This window comes from Triticum aestivum, chromosome 7D (genome assembly GCF_018294505.1).
Source record: "Triticum aestivum cultivar Chinese Spring chromosome 7D, IWGSC CS RefSeq v2.1, whole genome shotgun sequence".
In the NCBI taxonomy this organism is placed as follows: domain Eukaryota; kingdom Viridiplantae; phylum Streptophyta; class Magnoliopsida; order Poales; family Poaceae; genus Triticum; species Triticum aestivum.
The window spans coordinates 340008574-340030144 of record NC_057814.1 but is presented as its reverse complement, the minus strand read 5'-3'; positions in this window follow the sequence as shown (position 1 = coordinate 340030144).

The window sequence follows — 21571 nt, the reverse complement described above, 5'->3', positions numbered from 1 at the left end:
TTAGCAATCGCTAAACCAACTTCGAGAGGTTATTGACCACGCCCGAGCACGATCAACCTTACCACGAGGGTCTGTTTCCTGCGAGCAAACGAAGAACAAGCAAGAAACTGAGATTGCAATCTGGATATTGCGAATATAAGATGAAAGCTTTATTGATCAAGGTGGGGTTCTGTGACGCCTTTGTCTAGTCGTTGAACACAAACGAAGTACGCGAAGTGGCAGCTATGGCGAACTTTTAATCTAAACAAAACCCAAAGTCTAAACGACGCCCTAAGGGCTATATATATGGAGGAAGAGGGGGGAATTTCGTGGCCCTTGGGGAAGGGGTCCGAAACCAACCCTATCTCTTGTTTCCCCACACATACGAACTCTAAAAATAGCCTATACTCAAGTATTTCGAAATTACATGGGCCTGGCCCAATAATAAGGTGACGCAGCACCTAGAATAGCCTCTGGACGAAAGTTATGAAGTAGCATCTTGTATATTTCGTCCAAGGCTTCATGCACGCATTATGGTGGCTTCAACGTCCTGAAATCATCACTTGTAACTCCGTTCTTGTCCCCCATGCGCATGCCATCATCTCCATGCTTGTTCTTGCTCCAATGTTCATCCTTCTCAAAGCTAGGCCCTTCATTTGTAAGCAAAACAAATGTATCCAATTTAGGCAGCATCATATTCTCATGAACATTAGAATCATTACCAAGAAACGAAAGTACCTGGTAATTTAATTGGCGTGCGCGAGCTCTAGTAATTGGTCCAGTATGTATAGCAGCAGGGGCTGTGGGTGTAACAATGGTATTGATGTCCTCATCATCCTCCCCTTCTTGAAATGAAGTCGTCCTCGATGGAAGCTCATCTCCCTCACCCAAATAAGGCTTCAAATCTGCAATGTTAAAAGTGGCACTAACCCCAAAATCTGCAGGCAGCTCAAGTTTATATGCATTATCATTTATTTTCTCTAACACCTTAAAAGGACCATCAGCACGTGGTATTAGCTTTGATTTGCGCAAATCAGGAAATCTATCCTTACGCAAATGTAACCAAACAAGATCTCCAGGTGCAAACACAACATGTTTTCTACCCTTATCTCCAGCAAGTTTATATTTAGCATTCATACGCTCAATGTTTTCCTTAGTTAACTCATGCATTTTTAAGATCAATTCAGCATGTTGTTTAGCATCAAAATTAACCTTCTCCGAAGATGGAAGAGGCAACAAATCAATAGGTGCACGAGGTAGGAAACCATACACAATTTCAAAAGGGCACATCTTAGTAGTAGAATGCAATGAACGATTATAAGCAAACTTGATAGAGGCGAGGGTGTCCCGATCTTTCAACGAGATGATAACTATCGATTTGGTGGAGTCGACTTTGACGATCCGACTACAAACGTGCACGACGTTTCGCCTTAGCAATCGCTAAACCAACTCCGAGAGGTTACTGACGATGCTGGAAGCACGATCAGCCTGACCACGAAGGTCTATTCCTGCAAGCAATCGAAGAACAAGCAAGAATATGATAAAGCAATCTGAATATTGCGAGTATATATGAAGTATTGATGAAAGTGGTGTTTCATAAACGGTCTTGATCTGGTCGTTGGACACAAACGAAGTACACGAAGTTGCAACGATGGCTAAATTTTAACTAAATAAAACCCAAGTCTAAACGGTGCCTGAAGGGCTATATTTATAGGGAAAAGAGAGGGAGTTTCGTCCACCCTTGGCAAGGTGGGACTAAAACACCTCCTAAGTCGTTTCCCCTACAAAACGGACTCCAAAAATAGATTACATGGGCCTGGCCCAAAATAAGGTGGCGCAACACCAATAATAAGCTATGGACGAAATTTATGAAAGGCCATCTTGTATATTTCGTCCATCTTCTTGTTTGTCATCATGGTGGCTTCCATGTCCGGAAATCTCCACTAGAACCTCCGTTCTTGTTCTCTTCGCACGCACCGTCATCTCCGTACTTGATCATGCTCCAATGTTCATCCTTCCTGCCTGTGCTAGGCCCTTCAATTGCAAGCAACACAAATGTATCTAAGTTAGGCAGCATCATATTCTCATGAACACTAGAAACATTACCAAGAAATGGAAGTACCTGATAATTTAAGTGGCATATGCGGGTTGTAGCAATTGTTCCAAGAGGTAAAACAACAGGGGATATGGGTGTAACTGTGGTAGCCATGTCCTCGTCATCCTCCCCTTCTTCAAAACAAAGCCGTCCTCGGCGTTGCTTAATCTGAAATGTAGCTAACAAAAGAGACAAGGTGTACACATTGTATATGTATATGTCATCCATTTTTACCGATCTCAGTTGTGGCACATGTGACATAGTTATATAAGAGCACCCTTCAAAACTCGTGACATATATAGCCAAAAAATTATCACAAGAAGTCAAAAGCATGAAAATATTGCAACTCGGTTTGCGCATATAAGTGAAGCTCTTATTCATATCAAAAGATTGACAATGATCATCATTAAACCATCCCAAACTTGACGAACCATTACCAAGATTAGAGGTCATATCAAAATGATTAAACACTGGCACAATTAATTTCAAACATACTTGATCCAAATCTGATTTATTCCCTGATTCACATGGTTCTCTCGCATCAGTAGTTAATTCAATGGGTTCACTCAAAATTGTTTGATCACATGGCAAAGTCAAATCATCAACATAGTCCTCTAACATAGCCGGTGTGATCAAAGTAGTGTGTAGCTCATCACATGGTGCATTTCAATTAACAAGGCATTCATCATACTCATGTGGAGGTGGAAGATTAATACCTTTGTCATTACCTATTATGGTTAACTCAGATGATGTAGGCACTCTAGGTGGCGACAGGTCACGTGGTGGAGGTGATGTAGTGCTCACAACAATGGATGTTGTTGTCATAGTAGGCGCAGTGGTGGAAGGAACAACCGTCGCAACTCTTGGGATTTGCACCTTCCGCTTGTTTGTCTTCTGGGCAACACGTCTTGTTATCTCATGTTCAGCTTTGCAAGCAAGACGAAACAAACGATCCATAGGATAACACTGTTCATGAATTAGTATCTCCTGAATGTCACGATTTAATCCTCCCCAAAATCTATCCATAAAATCATCTTTAGTTTCTTCTAAAGAGGAATGCAACAAGGTAGTTTGTAAATCATCATAATATTTTGTTACAGTGTCACTACCTTGTTTTAAATGTTGCAACTTTTTAATCATGTCACGAGTATAATAAGAGGGGACAAATGTATGTCGCATGGCAAGTTTCAAATCATCCCAAGTAGTAGGTATATCATTAGGATGTAACTGACAATATTCACTCCACCAAACTATAGCATAACCAGTGAAAGAACCAACCGCAACCTTAACTTTTTTACGTTCATCAAAATTATTGGAAGCAAAAGTATTATTTATGTCAAACTCCCATTCTCTATATAAAGCATGTCTAAAATGGCCATTAAATGGTGGTATAGAAACAGTAACCTGATCATGTGCATTTGGATGTTTGTGCACCTCTCGTGACGGTTGTGGTATTTGCATAGGTGATGGCACGTCTCCCACGATCGACAAACCCCATGAATTGACTCTAGATCCTGTCATGATTAGTAGAACCAAGAAACAAAATCCAAAAATAATGTTCTTATGAACTACTGGGAAATGATGGTAAAACGCTCATAGTATAGCAAATCAAAGTCTTACAAGTTCTTACCATGCAGCAGGTGGTGATCGGCAACCAGCGGTGTCAAATAACTCCAAGAGTTGGGTAAAGCGATTGCCAGGTGAATGTATGTATGCACGATGTAGAAATATGTGGAGCTGGGTTGGCTTTATATATGTGGGAAAAATATGCTACAACCACGTTAATGAATGCAAGCTGAAAATTCGTTCAAAGTGGTCGAGTGCTGGTCCTAAGCTAGACTGTACTAGAGACGCGAGCCTAAGACACAGACGAAATTCACGATATGCCGCGAACACCACCTGTATTGTTCTTTCAACCACACTCTTTCTTTTTTACAGCAACAAGACACGTGGTACAAACCTCCTTTCACTTTTTCTTTTATCAATTCTCCAAAGAAATCCAACCGAGTGAGGCAACCTCTTTTTTCTTTTTTTTGTACCAAGGCCAAAGTACTACTATGTACTAGGAGTAGTAGTCCATATCACAAGGAACACTGTTTTTTTTTTGAAACGGAAGGATCTGAACCAACTTACGTAGGCAACAACACACAAATGTCCTTCCAGCCTTGAAAACAGATCAACTCTGGATTTTCCTGTCCTTTTTTTGGCGATTCTTTTCTCTTGCTTAACAAACCAGGAAACTTTCCAAGTAATACCACGTCCTCCTTTTGTTCTTTTGTTTTCGCCAAGAAAACTGCCAGAAATTGGAAACCACCAACCGATTGTTTTTTTAAGAGAAACAAACGAATCTGGGCACCTCTTTTTTCTTTCCTTGCTACGATCTCCACCCCTCCGGTAATGCAATCTGCTCTCTTTTTTTAGCAACAAACGTGCCACACAAGGACACCAAATCAGCCACCAACCAATCGGATTGGCACTTTCCTTTTACTTTACTTCTTTCCTTATTCTGTTTTTTTTCTTGGCCGGTCAGAATTGCCTTTTTTCAATCGCTTTGATTTCCTTCCAAATCCAAACAACTAAGGTGGGAGGATCACTCCCCAAATCCCACCAGATCTGATCTTGCTCCCTAAATTGTCTACTTTCCAAACAATACAGGAGATCTCTTTCCTCCTCTACTTCTTTCCAAACTAAGGTGGGAGTAGTATGTTTCTTTTCCGTCCGTCAAACTTTCCAAATAGACTAGTTTCCTGTTGTGGCGAATAACAACAGATTTTTGGGAAAACGAAGCAATCAGATTTAATGCCCTTCTCCTTTGGACGCACCACACTTGAACTTTTTCTGCTTTTTTTATGCACCAACCCAAACCTTCCAAATAAAGCACACCATGTCACCTTTTCCTCTTTCTTTCTTTCTTCCCAAGTATTTCTTTCACTTTTTTTCGGATCAGCCCACGTGCAAAGGACGAGCTGCCTCTCTCTGCAAAGCGTACTTGACTCCCTCCTTCCTTTTTTGTTATTTCTCTTTTTCTACTGCGATCTCAACTTCCAAATATGCATGCACAACCGATCAAGAATTTTTTTATTCTTATTCTCTCTTCAAATCCCAACGTGGCAACTAGTCTTTCCAAACAAACAACGTGGTGCTGATTTTATGGAACATATGTACTAGTATGGATCAGACCAAACCAAACTTGGACTTCTTCTCTCTTTTTCACAAATTTCTTTTTTTCTCTCCAAGATGGATCAGGCCGCAATGAACGGTGAAGAGATGATTGCCAAACACATCAAAAAGATCGTGACTTGTGACAACAATGGATGAATGGTGGTGACGGCGACGAACAAAATAAGTGGCAGCGGAATATGACAATGAAGTGGATGATGGTGTATACGGATGTGGCGTGAACAAAACGTGACTAGAACTCGAAACTCTAAAAGACTAGACACTAAAACCAGCAACTCGACACACGATGCAACCAAAAATTCAACAATGCAAAAACTAAGTGGCAATGGCGAAAAGGCTCAGACTGTCTAGGATATGATGAACTAATGTAACTTTTTTTTGTGGTTTTTTCTTAGACTATAGGTATGAAGAACAGATGCAATCTAACTATGAAAAACTGGAAAATCTCACCGAGCAACCTAAAAACTGATACCACTTGATAGAGGCGAGGGTGTCCCGATCTTTCAATGAGATGATAACTATCGATTTGGTGGAGTCGACTTTGACGATCCGACTACAAACGCGCACGACGTTTCGCCTTAGCAATCGCTAAACTAACTCCGAGAGGTTACTGACGATGTTGGAAGCACGATCAGCCTGACCACGAAGGTCTATTCCTGCAAGCAATCGAAGAACAAGCAAGAATATGATAAAGCAATCTGAATATTGCGAGTATATATGAAGTATTGATGAAAGTGGGGTTTCATAAGCGGTCTTGATCTAGTCGTTGGACACAAACGAAGTACACGAAGTTGCAACGATGGCTAAATTTTAACTAAATAAAACCCAAGTCTAAACGGTGCCTTAAGGGCTATATTTATAGGGAAAAGAGAGGGAGTTTCGTCCACCCTTGGCAAGGTGGGACTAAAACACCTCCTAAGTCGTTTCCCCTACAAAACGGACTCCAAAAATAGATTACATGGGCCTGGCCCAAAATAAGGTGGCGCAACACCAATAATAAGCTATGGACGAAATTTATGAAAGGCCATATTGTATATTTCGTCCATCTTCTTATTTGTCATCATGGTGGCTTCAAAGTCCGGAAATTTCCACTAGAACCTCCGTTCTTGTTCTCTTCGCACGCACCGTCATCTCCGTACTTGATCATGCTCCAATGTTCATCCTTCCTGCCTGTGCTAGGCCCTTCAATTGCAAGCAACACAAATGTATCTAAGTTAGGCAGCATCATATTCTCATGAACACTAGAAACATTACCAAGAAATGAAAGTACCTGATAATTTAACTGGCATATGCGGGTTGTAGCAATTGTTCCAAGAGGTAAAACAACAGGGGATATGGGTGTAACTGTGGTAGCCATGTCCTCATCAAAACTCAATATGAGGCAAGCATTCTTCCCATATTTTCTTATTATTCTTCAAAACAGCCCTAAGCATAGTAGACAATGTTCTATTGACTACTTCAGTTTGTCCATCAGTTTGGGGGTGACAAGTAGTACTAAAAAGCAGTTTAGTCCCCAACTTAGCCCATAAACATCTCCAAAAGTGGCTAAGAAATTTAGTATCACGATCTGAAACAATAGTATTTGGCACACCATGCAAACGAATAATTTCACGGAAGAACAAATCAGCAACATTAATAGCATCATGGCTTTTATGACATGGTATAAAGTGTGCAATTTTCGAGAACCTATCCACGACAACAAATATGCTATCCCTCCTCTTCTTTGTTCGAGGTAAACCTAAAACAAAGTCCATAGATATATCCTCCCAAGGAACACTAGGTACAGGCAAAGGCATATATAAACCATGAGGATTGAGTCGTGACTTAGCTTTTTGACATGTAGTGCAGCGAGCAACAAAACGCTCAACATCCCGTATCATCTTTGGCCAAAAGAAATGTGTAGTAAGTACGTCCTCCGTCTTCTTCACGCCAAAGTGTCCCATTAATCAGCATCATGCACATATTGATCTTTGATGGTCTCCAAACCAAATATTTTGAAGTCAAGTTGTGAAAGCATAGTATAGCGACGAGACAATGCATCAGCAATAACATTTTCTTTACCCTTCTTGTGTTTAATGACATAAGGGAAAGTTTCAATGAATTCAACCCATTTAGCATGTCTACGATTCAGTTTAGCTTGACTTTTAATATGTTTCAAAGATTCATGATCAGAATGTATAACAAATTCTTTGGGCCATAAATGATGTTGCCATGTTTCTAAAGTCCGAACAAGAGCATATAGTTCTTTATCATAAGTAGAATAATTCAGACTAGGCCCACTCAATTTTTCAGAAAAGTATGCAACAGGTTTACCATCTTGTAATAACACACCTCCTAATCCAATTCCACTAGCATCACATTCAAGCTCAAAAGTCTTATTAAAATCAGGAAGTTGGAGTAAAGGAGCATGTGTCAACTTATCTTTCAATACCGTGAAGGCTTCTTCCTGTGCGGTACCCCAAACAAAAGGCACATCCTTCTTTGTAAGCTCGTTGAGAGGTGCAGCAATGGTGCTAAAATCTCTCACAAAACGCCTATAGAAACCAGCGAGTCCAAGAAAACTCCGCACTTGTGTGACCGTTTTGGGCTGCGGCCAACTCTCAATAGCTTCAATCTTGGCTTTATCAACTTCAATTCCCTGTGGAGTAACTACATAGCCAAGAAAAGATACTCGGTCGGTGCAAAAGGTGCACTTCCCAAGGTTACCAAACAAACGTGCATCACGTAGAGCAATAAAAACAGCACGTAAATGTTCCAAATGTTCTTCCAAAGATTTGCTATAAATAAGTATATCATCAAAATAGACTACCACAAATCGTCCAATGAAAGCATGTAAAACTTCGTTCATTAGTCTCATGAAAGTACTAGGTGCATTAGTTAACCCAAAAGGCATGACTAACCACTCATATAAACCAAAATTAGTTTTAAATGCAGTTTTCCATTCATCTCCCAAATTCATATGAATTTGATGGTATCCACTACGCAAATCAACTTTGGAGAATATTGTAGAGCCACTCAATTCATCAAGCATATCCTCTAGCCTAGGAATAGGATGACAATAACGAATAGTAATATTATTAATGCCTCTACAATCAACACACATACGCGACGTACCATCCTTTTTAGCCACTAGTATAATAGGAACAGCACAAGGACTAAGAGATTCGCGTATATAACCTTTGTCGAGCAGCTCCTGTACTTGACGCATAATCTCCTTCGTTTCGTCTGGATTGGTACGGTATGGTGCACGGTTGGGTAGCGATGGACCGGGAATTAAGTCAATTTGATGCTCAATCCCTCGAATAGGTGGTAATCCCGGTGGCACGTCCCTTGGGAAGACGTCAGCGAACTCCTGCAAAATGTTAGTGACAGCAGGGGGCAAAGAGGAAGGCACGTCCTCGAATGAAAATAATGCCTCTTTGCACACAAAAGCATAGCAAAAAGATTTGCTGAAATCTAGCTCATCAATATCAGATTTTGTGGCAAGTAAACATGCACTTTTTAATTTAATTTCAGAAACAACACTAGATGGTTTATTATTAGGTTTCATTTGTTGCTCAAATTCTTTTGCCACAATCTGATTTTCACTCTTATTTTTCTCCTGTTTTGCTTTATTAGCTCTATTAATGTCATCTTTCAAAATGGAATCAGGAGTCATAGGAAGCGAAGTAATATTTTTATCCTTATGAACAAGAGTATACTGATTGTTTCTACCATGGTGTACAGAATTTTTATCAAATTGCCATGGTCTACCAAGTAATAAGGAACATGCTTGCATGGGTACCACATCACAATCAACATAATCAGCATATGTAGAGATACTAAAATGCACAAGAACAGTACGTGTTACCTTAACCTTGCCGCTGTTGTTGAACCATTGGATGTAGGAAGGATGTGGATGTGGTCTTGTGGTGAGAGACAGCTTCTCCACCATCTCCATGCTAGCCAAGTTTTTACAGCTCCCTCCATCTATGATAGAGGCAAAGGTGTCCCGTCTTTCGATGAGATGATGAATATCGGTTTGATGGAAGTCGACTTTGACGATCCGACTACGAACGTGCGAGGACGTCGCGCCTTAGCAATCGCTAAACCAACTCCGAGAGGTTATCGACCACGCCGGAGCACGATCAACCTGACCACGAGGGTCTGTTTCCTGCGAGCAAACGAAGAACAAGCAAGAAACTGAGATTGCAATCTGGATATTGCGAATATAAGATGAAAGCTTTATTGATCAAGGTGGAGTTCTGTGACGCCTTTGTCTGGTCGCTGAACACAAACGAAGTACGCGAAGTTGCAGCTATGGCGAACTTTTAATCTAAACAAAACCCAAAGTCTAAACGACGCCCTAAGGGCTGTATATATGGAGGAAGAGGTGGGAATATCGTGGCCCTTGAGGAAGGGGTCCGAAACCAACCCTATCTCTTGTTTCCCCACACATACGGACTCTAAAAATGGCCTATACTTATGTATTTCGAAATTACATGGGCCTGGCCCAATAATAAGGTGACGCAGCACCTAGAATAGCCTCTGGACGAAAGTTATGAAGTAGCATCTTGTATATTTCGTCCAAGGCTTCATGCACGCATTATGGTGGCTTCAACGTACTGAAATCATCACTTGTAACTCCGTTCTTGTTCCCCATGCGCATGCCATCATCTCCATGCTTGTTCTTGCTCCAATGTTCATCCTTCTCCAAGCTAGGCCCTTCATTTGTAAGCAAAACAAATGTATCCAATTTAGGCAGCATCATATTCTCATGAACATTAGAATCATTACCAAGAAACGGAAGTACCTGGTAATTTAATTGGCGTGCGCGAGCTCTAGTAATTGGTCCAGTATGTATAGCAGCAGGGCCTGTGGGTGTAACAATGGTATTGATGTCCTCATCATCCTCCCCTTCTTGAAATGAAGTCGTCCTCGACGGAAGCTCATCTTCCTCACCCAAATAAGGCTTCAAATCTGCAATGTTAAAAGTGGGACTAACCCCAAAATCTGCAGGCAGCTCAAGTTTATATGCATTATCATTTATTTTCTCTAACACCTTAAAAGGACCATCAGCACGTGGCATTAGCTTTGATTTGCGCAAATCAGGAAATCTATCCTTACGCAAATGTAACCAAACAAGATCTCCAGGTGCAAACACAACATGTTTTCTACCCTTATCTCCAGCAAGTTTATATTTAGCATTCATACGCTCAATGTTTTCCTTAGTTAACCCATGCATTTTTAAGATCAATTCAGCACGTTGTTTAGCATCAAAATTAACCTTCTCCGAAGATGGAAGAGGCAACAAATCAATAGGTGCACGAGGTAGGAAACCATACACAATTTCAAAAGGGCACATCTTAGTAGTAGAATGCAATGAACGATTATAAGCAAACTCAATATGAGGCAAGCATTCTTCCCACATTTTCTTATTATTCTTCAAAACAGCCCTAAGCATAGTAGACAATGTTCTATTGACTACTTCGGTTTGTCCATCAGTTTGGGGGTGACAAGTAGCACCATGTTCTTCACGGGTAATAAGAGCCAAAGTCTCCTCATCATAGTCACTAGCGGACTCATACCCACCATCCTCAGTAGCAATCATTACACGCTGAGATTTGCATTCTCTCGCAAAATGTCCTCTTCCCTTAAGACGACGACAAATAATATCACTTGTGTGCCCTGTCGATGCCATGGAAGAAGAAGAGCTCTGCGCAGGCCCAGCAGGTGTGCTCTTGGCAGAGAGTGGTGGTTGTGCCTGCTTTCTTGTATCACGGCTGGAGGTGGCACCTGATGGAGGTGATGGTGAAGTGGAAGTAGAAGATGCACGCGGTGTCCATGATGAAGGTCGACCTGCAGAAAAGTTAGTTCGCGCCAGTGGCTATCGATCCTGCACTTCACGTTCAGCTTTACAAGCAAGATGGAATAAACGAGTGATATTATTATAATCCTTATACTCTAGAATGGTCTGAATCTCTTTATTTAATCCACCCATAAAACGTGCAAGCATAGCTTCATTCTCCTCAACAATACCACATCTAATCATGCCAGTTTGTAATTCCTGATAATATTCTTCTACAGAATTTTTCCCTTGTCTTTAACGCTGCAATTTTTGAAGTAATTCACGTTGATAATATGGTGGAACCCAACGAGTACGCATAACAGTTTTCAAAGCAGCCCAAGTAGCTGGAACAGGATATAATCTACAATGTTCAGACCACCAAACACATGCAAAGCTAGTGAAAGCACAAACAGCAGCAGGAACACGTCTGTCCTCAGGATATTGTAAACATGTAAATCGTTGTTCAGTTTCTAACTCCCAAGTAAGATATATATCAGGAACATATCTACCCTCAAATGGTGGAATATTCAATTTCAGTTTAGGGAGATGGTCATGATCTCGTACCTGAGGTGGTGGTGCCGGCCTACCGTTGCGAATATATACCTGAGGTCGACCTGCTGGTGGTGGTGCTGGTGGCTGCACGTAGTTCTGATTTTGATCAACCTCATCCTCATAATCGCCCGCATAATCGTCATCCTCCTCAGCCGCCGCAGTAGCAGGAGCCAAAGAAGCATCAACAGTAGGTGCAGCGGCACCCGAATTTTGACCAGTCTCAATTGGAACGCGCTGTGCTCGTCCCACTTGATTTGGAAGGCGGTGTTGGAGATGTGGTTGTTGTTGTTGTATTGGTGCGACATGTGCAGCCGGTGATGGTTGGGGAAGGCGTTGAGTAATTCAGTAAACTTGTTATCCAGCTTTGTCTCGAATGACTTCTCCACGACTTCTCCATAGCCTCTTCAAATCTGTTTAGCACATCTCCCACCTGGCCACTCATCATTTGCTGAAATTTATCATGCAACTCCTTGTTCGTCATGTTCTCCAAATCAGTCTCATCGGCTTGTGATCCTGCCATAGTTAGCAGCAATAGAAACACAAAAGAATATGATCCTGCAGACTACTAGGAAGTGGTGGTGATGGTGGTGTGTCACAAAACCTTCAAGCGAATCTCAAATTCTTACCAGTTCTTACCCAGCAGCAGGTGGTGATCGGCAACCGTTGTAGTCAAAACTCTCAAAGCTTGGATAGAGCGATTACCAGGGAGAGTCAAACGCATGATGTAGATGTATGTGGAGCTGGGAAGGCTTATAATATGGTAGCAAAAATGGTCTGCAATAATCAATTCAGAGATGCAAAGTTGAAGAAACGCTCAGCGACGGTACTGTGCTGGTCCTAGGCTAGACCATGCTAGAGACGCGAGCCTAGAACACTAACAAAATCACGGCGCTGCACGTAAACAAGGGAAAAGCACACTCTGGATTTTTTTCCGAGACCTACTCAGGCAAGGAAACACGAAACGGAAAATAGCTGGATCTCTAAAACCAACCGAATATGAAAAGAACTCGGATTGGTGGTGGATATATGGTGGTAGGATATGGCAGCGGTGGTGGTATATGGTAGCGGTGGTGGTATATGGATACGGATCGGTGGTGGTATATGGATACGGATTGGTGGTGGTATATGGATACGGATTCAGAGCGGTGGCGGATAAGCAATAGTGGTAGATGGCAAGGCGATGATGATGGTGCGGCGGCGGCGTGACAACTTATGACCAGAACTCGAAACTCTAAAAGACTAGACTCTAAGACCAGCAACTTGACACGACGATGCAACCGAAAATTCAACAAAGCAAAAACCCTAAAAAGATTATGCAAAGACTTAGATTGGTTTGGATATACTGAACTAACCCTATTTTTTTGTGGCTTTTTCGTGGACTGTAGGTATGAAGAACAGACTCGATCTAAACTACGAAAAACTGTAAAATCTCACCGAGCAACCTGGGAATCTGATACCACTTGATAGAGGCAAAGGTGTCCCGTCTTTCGATGAGATGGTGGCTATCGTTTTGGAGGAAGTCGACTTTGACGATCCGACTACGAACGTGCGAGGACGTCGCGCCGTAGCAATCGCTAAACCAACTCCGGGAGGTTATTGACCACGCCGGAGCACGATCAACCTGACCACGAAGGTCTGTTTCCTGCAGGCAAACGAAGAACAAGCAAGAAACTAAGATTGCAATCTGAATATTGCGAATATAAGAGGAAAGCTTTATTGATCAAGGTGGGGTTCTGTGACGCCTTTGTCTGGTCCTTGAACACAAACGAAGTACGCGAAGTTGCAGCGCTGGCGAACTTTTAATCTAAACAAAACCCAAAGTCTAAACGACGCCCTAAGGGCTGTATATATGGAGGAAGAGGCGGGAATTTCGTGGCCCTTGGGGAAGGGGTCCGAAATCAGCCCTATCTCTTGTTTCCCCACACATACGGACTCTAAAAATAGCCTATACTCAAGTATTTCGAAATTACATGGGCCTGGCCCAATAATAAGGTGACGCAGCACCTAAAATAGCCTCTGGACGAAAGTTATGAAGTAGCATCTTATATATTTCGTCCAAGGCTTCATGCACGCATTATGGTGGTTTCAACGTCCTGAAATCATCACTTGTAACTCCGTTTTTGTCCCCCATGCGCATGCCATCATCTCCATGCTTGTTCTTGCTCCAATGTTCATCCTTCTCAAAGCTAGTCCCTTCATTTGTAAGCAAAACAAATGTATCCAATTTAGGCAGCATCATATTCTCATGAACATTAGAATCATTACCAAGAAACGAAAGTACCCGGTAATTTAATTGGCGTGCGCGAGCTCTAGTAATTGGTCCAGTATGTATAGCAGCAGGGGCTGTGGGTGTAACAATGGTATTGATGTCCTCATCAGACCGGATGTCCGGGGTCATGGCCGGATGTCCGGGGCCTGGAAGGTAAACTTGCCCGTTTCCTTTGGTTCTCTTCATCCATGGACTTGGCGGCTTGTCCGTCTTCACGTGCATCCTCGGGAGGCTCCTCTTGACACCTAATCATGCATAACATATCGGACTTAGGTAGTAGCCATGTCTCGAGTGGATCATATGTGATATCACTAAGGAAGGAAGTCACCTCGTTCTCGAGAGCTCTAGCTCGTGCTCGTGTCATAGGTCCTCTTGGCTCTTGAAGAGACGATGGTAGGTCCATGGAGATGACCGTAGGATGCTCCGCATCACTAAGGGATTCGCGTATATAACCTTTGTCGAGCAGCTCCTGTACTTGACGCATAATCTCCTTCGTCTCCTATCGATTGGTACGGTATGGTGCACGGTTGGGTAATGATGCACCGGGAATTAAGTCAATCTGATGCTCAATCCCACGAATGGGAGGTAATCCCGGTGGCACGTCTTGTGGAAAGACATCAGCGAACTCCTGCAAAATGTTAGTGGCAGCAGGTGGCAAAGAGGAAGGCACGTCCTCGAATGAAAATAATGCCTCTTTGCACACAAAAGCATAGCAAACAGATTTGCTGAAATCTAGCTCATCAATATCAGATTTGGTGGCAAATAAACATGCACTTTTAAATTTAATTTCAGAAGCAACACTAGATGGTTTATTATTGGGCTTCATTTGTTCCTCAAATTCTTTTGCCACAATCTGATTTTCACTCTTATTCTTCTCCTGTTTTGCTTTATTAGCTCTATTAATATCATCTTTCAAAATGGAATCAGGAGTCATAGGAAGCAAAGTAATATTTTTATCCTTATGAACAAGAGTATACTGATTGTTTCTACCATGGTGTACGAAATTTTTATCAAATTGCCATGGTCGACCAAGTAATAAGGAACATGCTTGCATAGGTACCACATCACAATCAACATAATCAGCATATGTAGAGATACTGATGAGGACATGACTACCTTGGATACGACCAAAAATATTGCATACATGCATATTTGTCAGGTGATTTCTAGTGCAAATTATTCAATAATCTATTTATGTTATCCAGAACAAAAATACTTCACACACTTTTATGTTTTGTCTAATTGCAAGTGTATGGGACATTTGTACAATCCACATATGAAGATAAGGCAAAAGGAGAAGTTTAGGTTCTGTTCAAAAAGTCCTCTCACGTCACTTTTGGGCCAAGAGAAGATAGAGTCCAAGTCTCTCACGTTCTGGATTCAGATTCGGACTGCACAGACATACCTGACTCAAAACGCCAACAACTTTTTCATACGGACTCCGAATTGGGTGATTCTTTTTTTGTTGGAAACTAGATTTCGTGCTCTTTCCAACCCAATGGGATTCACCTTTAAATTCGTCCGGAGCATTGAGTTATGGTCGAAACAATCTGACGGTTGCACCAGAATCCGAGTCAAACTACAAGTCCAAAGGTGTTGCATCACCTCCACTTGGGCCCATGAGCCTTGTACGACCTAGGGTTGGTTTTAGGCTGCCTTGGGACGTCCTCCCACCTCCTTGGCCGCCACCCCTTGCTCCTATATAAGTAGATCCATCTAGTAGCTTTTTCCTTGGGATTTGTTTAGTTAAAAGTTAGCCATTGCAACTTCGTGTACTTCGTTTGTGTCCAACGACCAGACCAAGACCGCTTACGGATCCCCACCACTATCAATACTTCATATATATTCACAATATTCAGATTGCATTATCATATTCTTGCTCGTTCTTCGATTGCTTGCAGGAATAGACCTTCGTGGTCAGGCTGATCGTGCTTCCGGCATCGTCAGTAACCTCAGGAGATTGGTTTAGCGATTGATAAGGCGCAACGTCGTGCACGTTTGTAGTCGGATCGTCAAAGTCGTCTCCACCAAATCGATAGTTATCATCTCATCGAAAGATCGGGACACCTTTGCCTCTATCAAGTGGTATCAGTTTTCAGGTTGCTCGGTGAGAATTTCCAGTTTCCCCTAGATTAGATTTATTTTCTTACCTATTGTCCAAGAAAAAGCCACAAAAAAGTTAGATCTATTCATCCTTTTGTCCAAGCCAGTCTGAGCCTTTGCAATTTTCTATTCATTGTTTGCATTATTAAATTATCGGTTGCATCGTCGTGTCGAGTTGCTGGTCTTAGGGTCTAGTTCGTTTAGAGTTTCGAGTTCTGTTCACATTAGTCACGTCGCCGCTGCATCGTTATCCCTTCTGCTGTCCACCACACCATCCATCAAATTCCACCATGTGCTACCCATAGTTCATTGTCACAATCATAGTTGAGGTCGTTCACATCTTCGCTTGATCCAATCTGCATCTTATCTAGTTTGTCTTGGAAAGAGGGAGAGAAAAAAAAGACAGAGAAAAAAAAAGAGAAAAAAAAGAAAAAGAAGTCAGAAAAAAAGTGTGAGAAAAAAAAGAGAGAAGAAAAAAAAACAAAATTCGGATCTATCTAGACTCAATCTCGTAGTTGAATTCGGATTGGAATCTGTTTTGTGCACTGTTTAGTAAAACAGGCATACCTTCCTCATACGAAGTCCGTTTTGACTCCGCGAGTACTCAAATGAAAGCTAGCGACGAGCCACATCTAAATAGTTGCAGAGACTAGTTCAATATTTGACACCTCAAAATCGTCTTCTAAATAGGTCTTTTTGCCCTCCGAAGTTCGCGGACACAGCTTATTCCAGTTTTTCAAGCCAGTTTCAGAATTCTTTCACTCCTCATATCAACTCGGAATTGAGTGATTCTTTTTGCATTGGAAAGCTTGAGTTAGTAGCATTCTTTGAAAAAATTATCAGAAAATTGGCACAAACTTTTCAAGAGGAAAGTTGGAGAGAGTTGTTGTATATCCTGCTTGGCAGTTGTTTTTCATCATTATCTTTACTGCCGTTGTGATCTTCACTTATATCTTGCTGTCCAGAGCTACTTATTATCCTTCATTGATGCTAGTTGTGCTACGCCGTGACCTCATTAGTGTTCTAGGCTCGCGTCTCTAGTCCGGTCTAGCCTAGGACCAGCACAGTACCGTCGTTGAGCGTTTATTCAACATTGCATCTCTGAATTGATTATTGCTAATATTTTGCTACCATATATAGCCAACCCAGCTCCACATATTTCTACACCGTGTATACGTACGTTCCCCTGGCAATCGCTTTACTCAATCTTTGGAGTTATTTGACACCGCTGGTTGCCTGTCACCACCTGCTGCTTGGTAAGAACTTGTAAGATATTGATATTTGCTTTACTGTGAGCGCTTTACCACCACATCCTAGTAGTTCATAGGAACATTATTCTTGAATTTTGTTTCTTGTTTCTACTAATCATGACAGGATCTAGAGTCAATTCATGGGGTTTGTCGATCGTGGGAGATGTGCCATCACCTATGCAAATACCACAACCGTCACGAGAGGTGCACAAACATCCAAATGCACATGATCAGGTTAATGTTTCTATACCACCATTTAATGGCCGTTTTAGACCTGCTTTATATATTGAATGGGAGTTTGACCTAAATAATATATTTGCTTCCAATAATTTTGATGTGCGTAAAAAAGTTAAGGTTGCGGTTGGTTCTTTCACTGGTTATGCTGTAGTTTGGTGGAGTGAATATTGTCGGTTACACCCTAATGATATACCTACTACTTGGGATGATTTGAAACTTGCCATGCGACATACATTCGTTCCCGCTTATTATACTCGCGACATGATTACAAAGTTGCAACATTTAAAACAAGGTAGTGACACCGTAACGAAATATTATGATACTTTACAAACTACCTTGCTGCATTCCTCTTTAGAAGAAAGTGAAGAAGATTTTATGGATAGATTTTGGGGAGGATTAAATCGTGACATTCAGGAGATACTAATACATGAAGAGTGTTATCCTATGGACCATTTGTTTCATCTTGCTTGCAAAGCTGAACAGGAAATAAAACGACGTGTTGCGCACAAGGAGAACAAGCGCGAGATGCACATTCCAAGAGTTGATACGGTTGTCCCTTCAACTACTAAGCATACTATGACAACCACATCCGTTGTTGTGAGGACTACATCACCTCCACCATGTGACACATCATCACCGAGAGTGCCTACCTCATCTGAGTTGATCATAAGAGGTAATGACAAAGGTACTAATCTTCCACTTCCACATGAGTATGATGAATGTCTTGTCAATTTAAGTGCACCATGCGGTGAGCTACCCACTACTTTGATCACACCAGCTACCTTAGAGGACTATGTTGATGATTTGACTTTGCCATGTGATCAAACAATTTTGAGTGAGCCCATTGAATTAACTATCGATGCAAAAGAATCAAGTGAATCAGGGAATAAATCAGATTTGGATCAAATATGTTTGAAAATAATTGTGCCAATGTTTAATCATTTTGATATGACCTATAATCTTGGTGATGGTTCATCAATGTTGGGATGGTTTAATGATGAATATTGTCCATCTTTTCATATGAATAAGAGCTTCACTTATATGTGCAAACTGAGTTGCAATACTTTCATGCCTTCTACTTCTTGTGATAATATTTTGGCTTTATATTTTATTAACTATGAAAGTTACTCATGTATACATGTGTCATATGTGCAAAATCCACGGGAAGTAAAAATGGATGACATATACATATACAACATGTACACCTTGTCTCTTTTGTTAGCCACATTTCAGATTAAGCAACGCTGAGGACGGCTTTGTTTTCAAGAAGGGGAGGATGATGAGGACATGACTACCTTGGATACGACCAAAAATATTGCATACATGCATATTTGTCAGGTGATTTCTAGTGCAAACTATTCAATAATCTATTTATGTTATCCAGAACAAAAATACTTCACACACTTTTATGTTTTGTCTAATTGCAGGTGTATGGGACATTTGTACAATCCACATATGAAGATAAGGCAAAAGGAGAAGTTTAGGTTCTGTTCAAAAAGTCCTCTCACGTCACTTTTGGGCCAAGAGAAGATAGAGTCCAAGTCTCTCACGTTCTGGATTCAGATTCGGACTGCACAGACATACCTGACTCAAAACGCCAACAACTTTTTCATACGGACTCCGAATTGGGTGATTCTTTTTTTGTTGGACACTAGATTTCGTGCTCTTTCCAACCCAATTGGATTCACCTTTAAATTCGTCCGGAGCGTTGAGTTATGGTCGAAACAATCTGACGTTGCACCAGAATCTGAGTCAAACTACAAGTCCAAAGGTGTTGCATCACCTCCACTTGGGCCCATGAGCCTTGTACGACCTAGGGTTGGTTTTAGGCTGCCTTGGGACGTCCTCCCACCTCCTTGGCCGCCACCCCTTGCTCCTATATAAGTAGATCCATCTAGTAGCTTTTTCCTTGGGATTTGTTTAGTTAAAAGTTAGCCATTGCAACTTCGTGTACTTCGTTTGTGTCCAACGACCAGACCAAGACCGCTTACGGATCCCCACCTTTATCAATACTTCATCTATATTTGCAATATTCAGATTGCATTATCATATTCTTGCTTGTTCCTCAATTGCGTGCAGGAATAGACCTTCGTGGTCAGGCTGATTGTGCTTCCAGCATCGTCAGTAAACTCGGGAGATTGGTTTAGCGATTGCTAAGGTGCAACGTCGTGCACGTTTGTAGTCGGATCGTCAAAGTCGGCTCCACCAAATCGATAGTTATCATCTCATCGAAAGATCGGGACACCCTCGCCTCTATCACTGCGGGTAACACGGAAGTTTGGGAGTCCTTCTCTGTCACGACTCGGAGTATGGCGTGATCTGGAAATCCAAAACAGAGTAACAAAATACTGGACTCGGACTATTGGCGGAGATAAATCTGGTGGAACTCGGACTGGTGGCGGATATAAATCTGGTGGAACTCGGACTCGTGGCGGATATATGTTGTAGGTGGACTCGGATTGGCGTGATGGCGGCGGATATGTGGTGGCGTAGATGGACTCGGATTGGCGGTGAATATGTGGTGGTGGTATATGGCAGCGGCGATGAAGTTGGTGCGGTGGTGGTATATGGTAGCAGCGATGATGATGATGCGGTGGTGATATATGGCGGCGGTGACGTGACAACCTGTGACCATAACTCGAAACTCTAAAGGACTAGACGCTAAGACCAGCAACTTGACACGACGATGCAACCACAAAGTCAACAAAGCAAATACAGAAAAGATTATGCAAAGGCTCAGATTGGTTCGGATAGGATGAACTAACCCTATTTTTTTTTGGCTTTTTCGTGGACTATAGGTATGACGAACAGACTCGATCTAAACTACGAAAAACTATAAAATTTCACCGTGCAACCTGGAAATCTGATACCACTTGATAGAGGCAAAGGTGTCCCATCTTTCGATGAGATGATGGATATCGCTTTGGTGGAAGTCGACTTTGACGATCCGACTACGAACGTGCGAGGACGTCGCGCCTTAGCAATCGCTAAACCAACTCCGAGAGGTTATTGATCACACCGGACCACGATCAACCTAACCACGAGGGTCTATTTCCTGCGAGCAAACGAAGAACAAGCAAGAAACTGAGATTGCAATCTAGATATTGCGAATATGAGATGAAAGCTTTATTGATCAAGGTGGGGTTCTGTGACGCCTTTGTCTGGTCGTTGAACACAAACGAAGTACGTGAAGTTGCAGCTATGGCGAACTTTAATCTAAACAAAATCCAAAGTCCAAACGACGCCCTAAGGGCTGTATATATGGAGGAAGAGGGGGGGGGGATTTCGTGGCCCTTGGGGAAGGGGTCGAAACCAACCCTATCTCTTGTTTCCCCACACATACGAACTCTAAAAACAGCCTATACTCAAGTATTTCGAAATTACATGGGCCTGGCCCAATAATAAGGTGACGCAGCACCTAGAATAGCCTCTGGACGAAAGTTATGAAGTAGCATCTTGTATATTTCGTCCGAGGCTTCATGCACGCATTATGGTGGCTTCAACGTCCTGAAATCATCACTTGTAACTCCGTTCTTGTTCCCCTTGCGCATGACATCATCTCCGTTCTTGTTCTTGCTCCAATGTTCATCCTTCTCCAAGCTAGGCCCTTCATTTGTAAGCAAAACAAATGTATCCAATTTAGGCAGCATCATATTCTCATGAACATTAGAATCATTACCAAGAAACGAAAGTACCTGGTAATTTAATTGGCGTGCGCGAGCTCTAGTAATTGGTCCAGTATGTATAGCAGCAGGGGTTGTGGGTGTAACAATGGTATTGATGTCCTCATCATATTATGTATGCCATGCTATGTACAAGACCGGATGTTTCCTATGCGCTAAGTGTTAGGAGCCGGTACCAAAGCGATCCAGGATTGGAACACTGGGCCGGAGTCAAGGGTATTCTTAAGTACCTCAGAAGGACCAAGGATTTACTCCTTTTGTACGGAGGTGATGAAGAGCTCATTCTAAGTGGTTACACCGATGCAGGCTTCATGGCTGACCCAGATGACTTCAAATTTCAATCAGGCTATGTTTTCATATTGAACGGTGGCACAGTAGATTGGAAAAGTTCCAAAC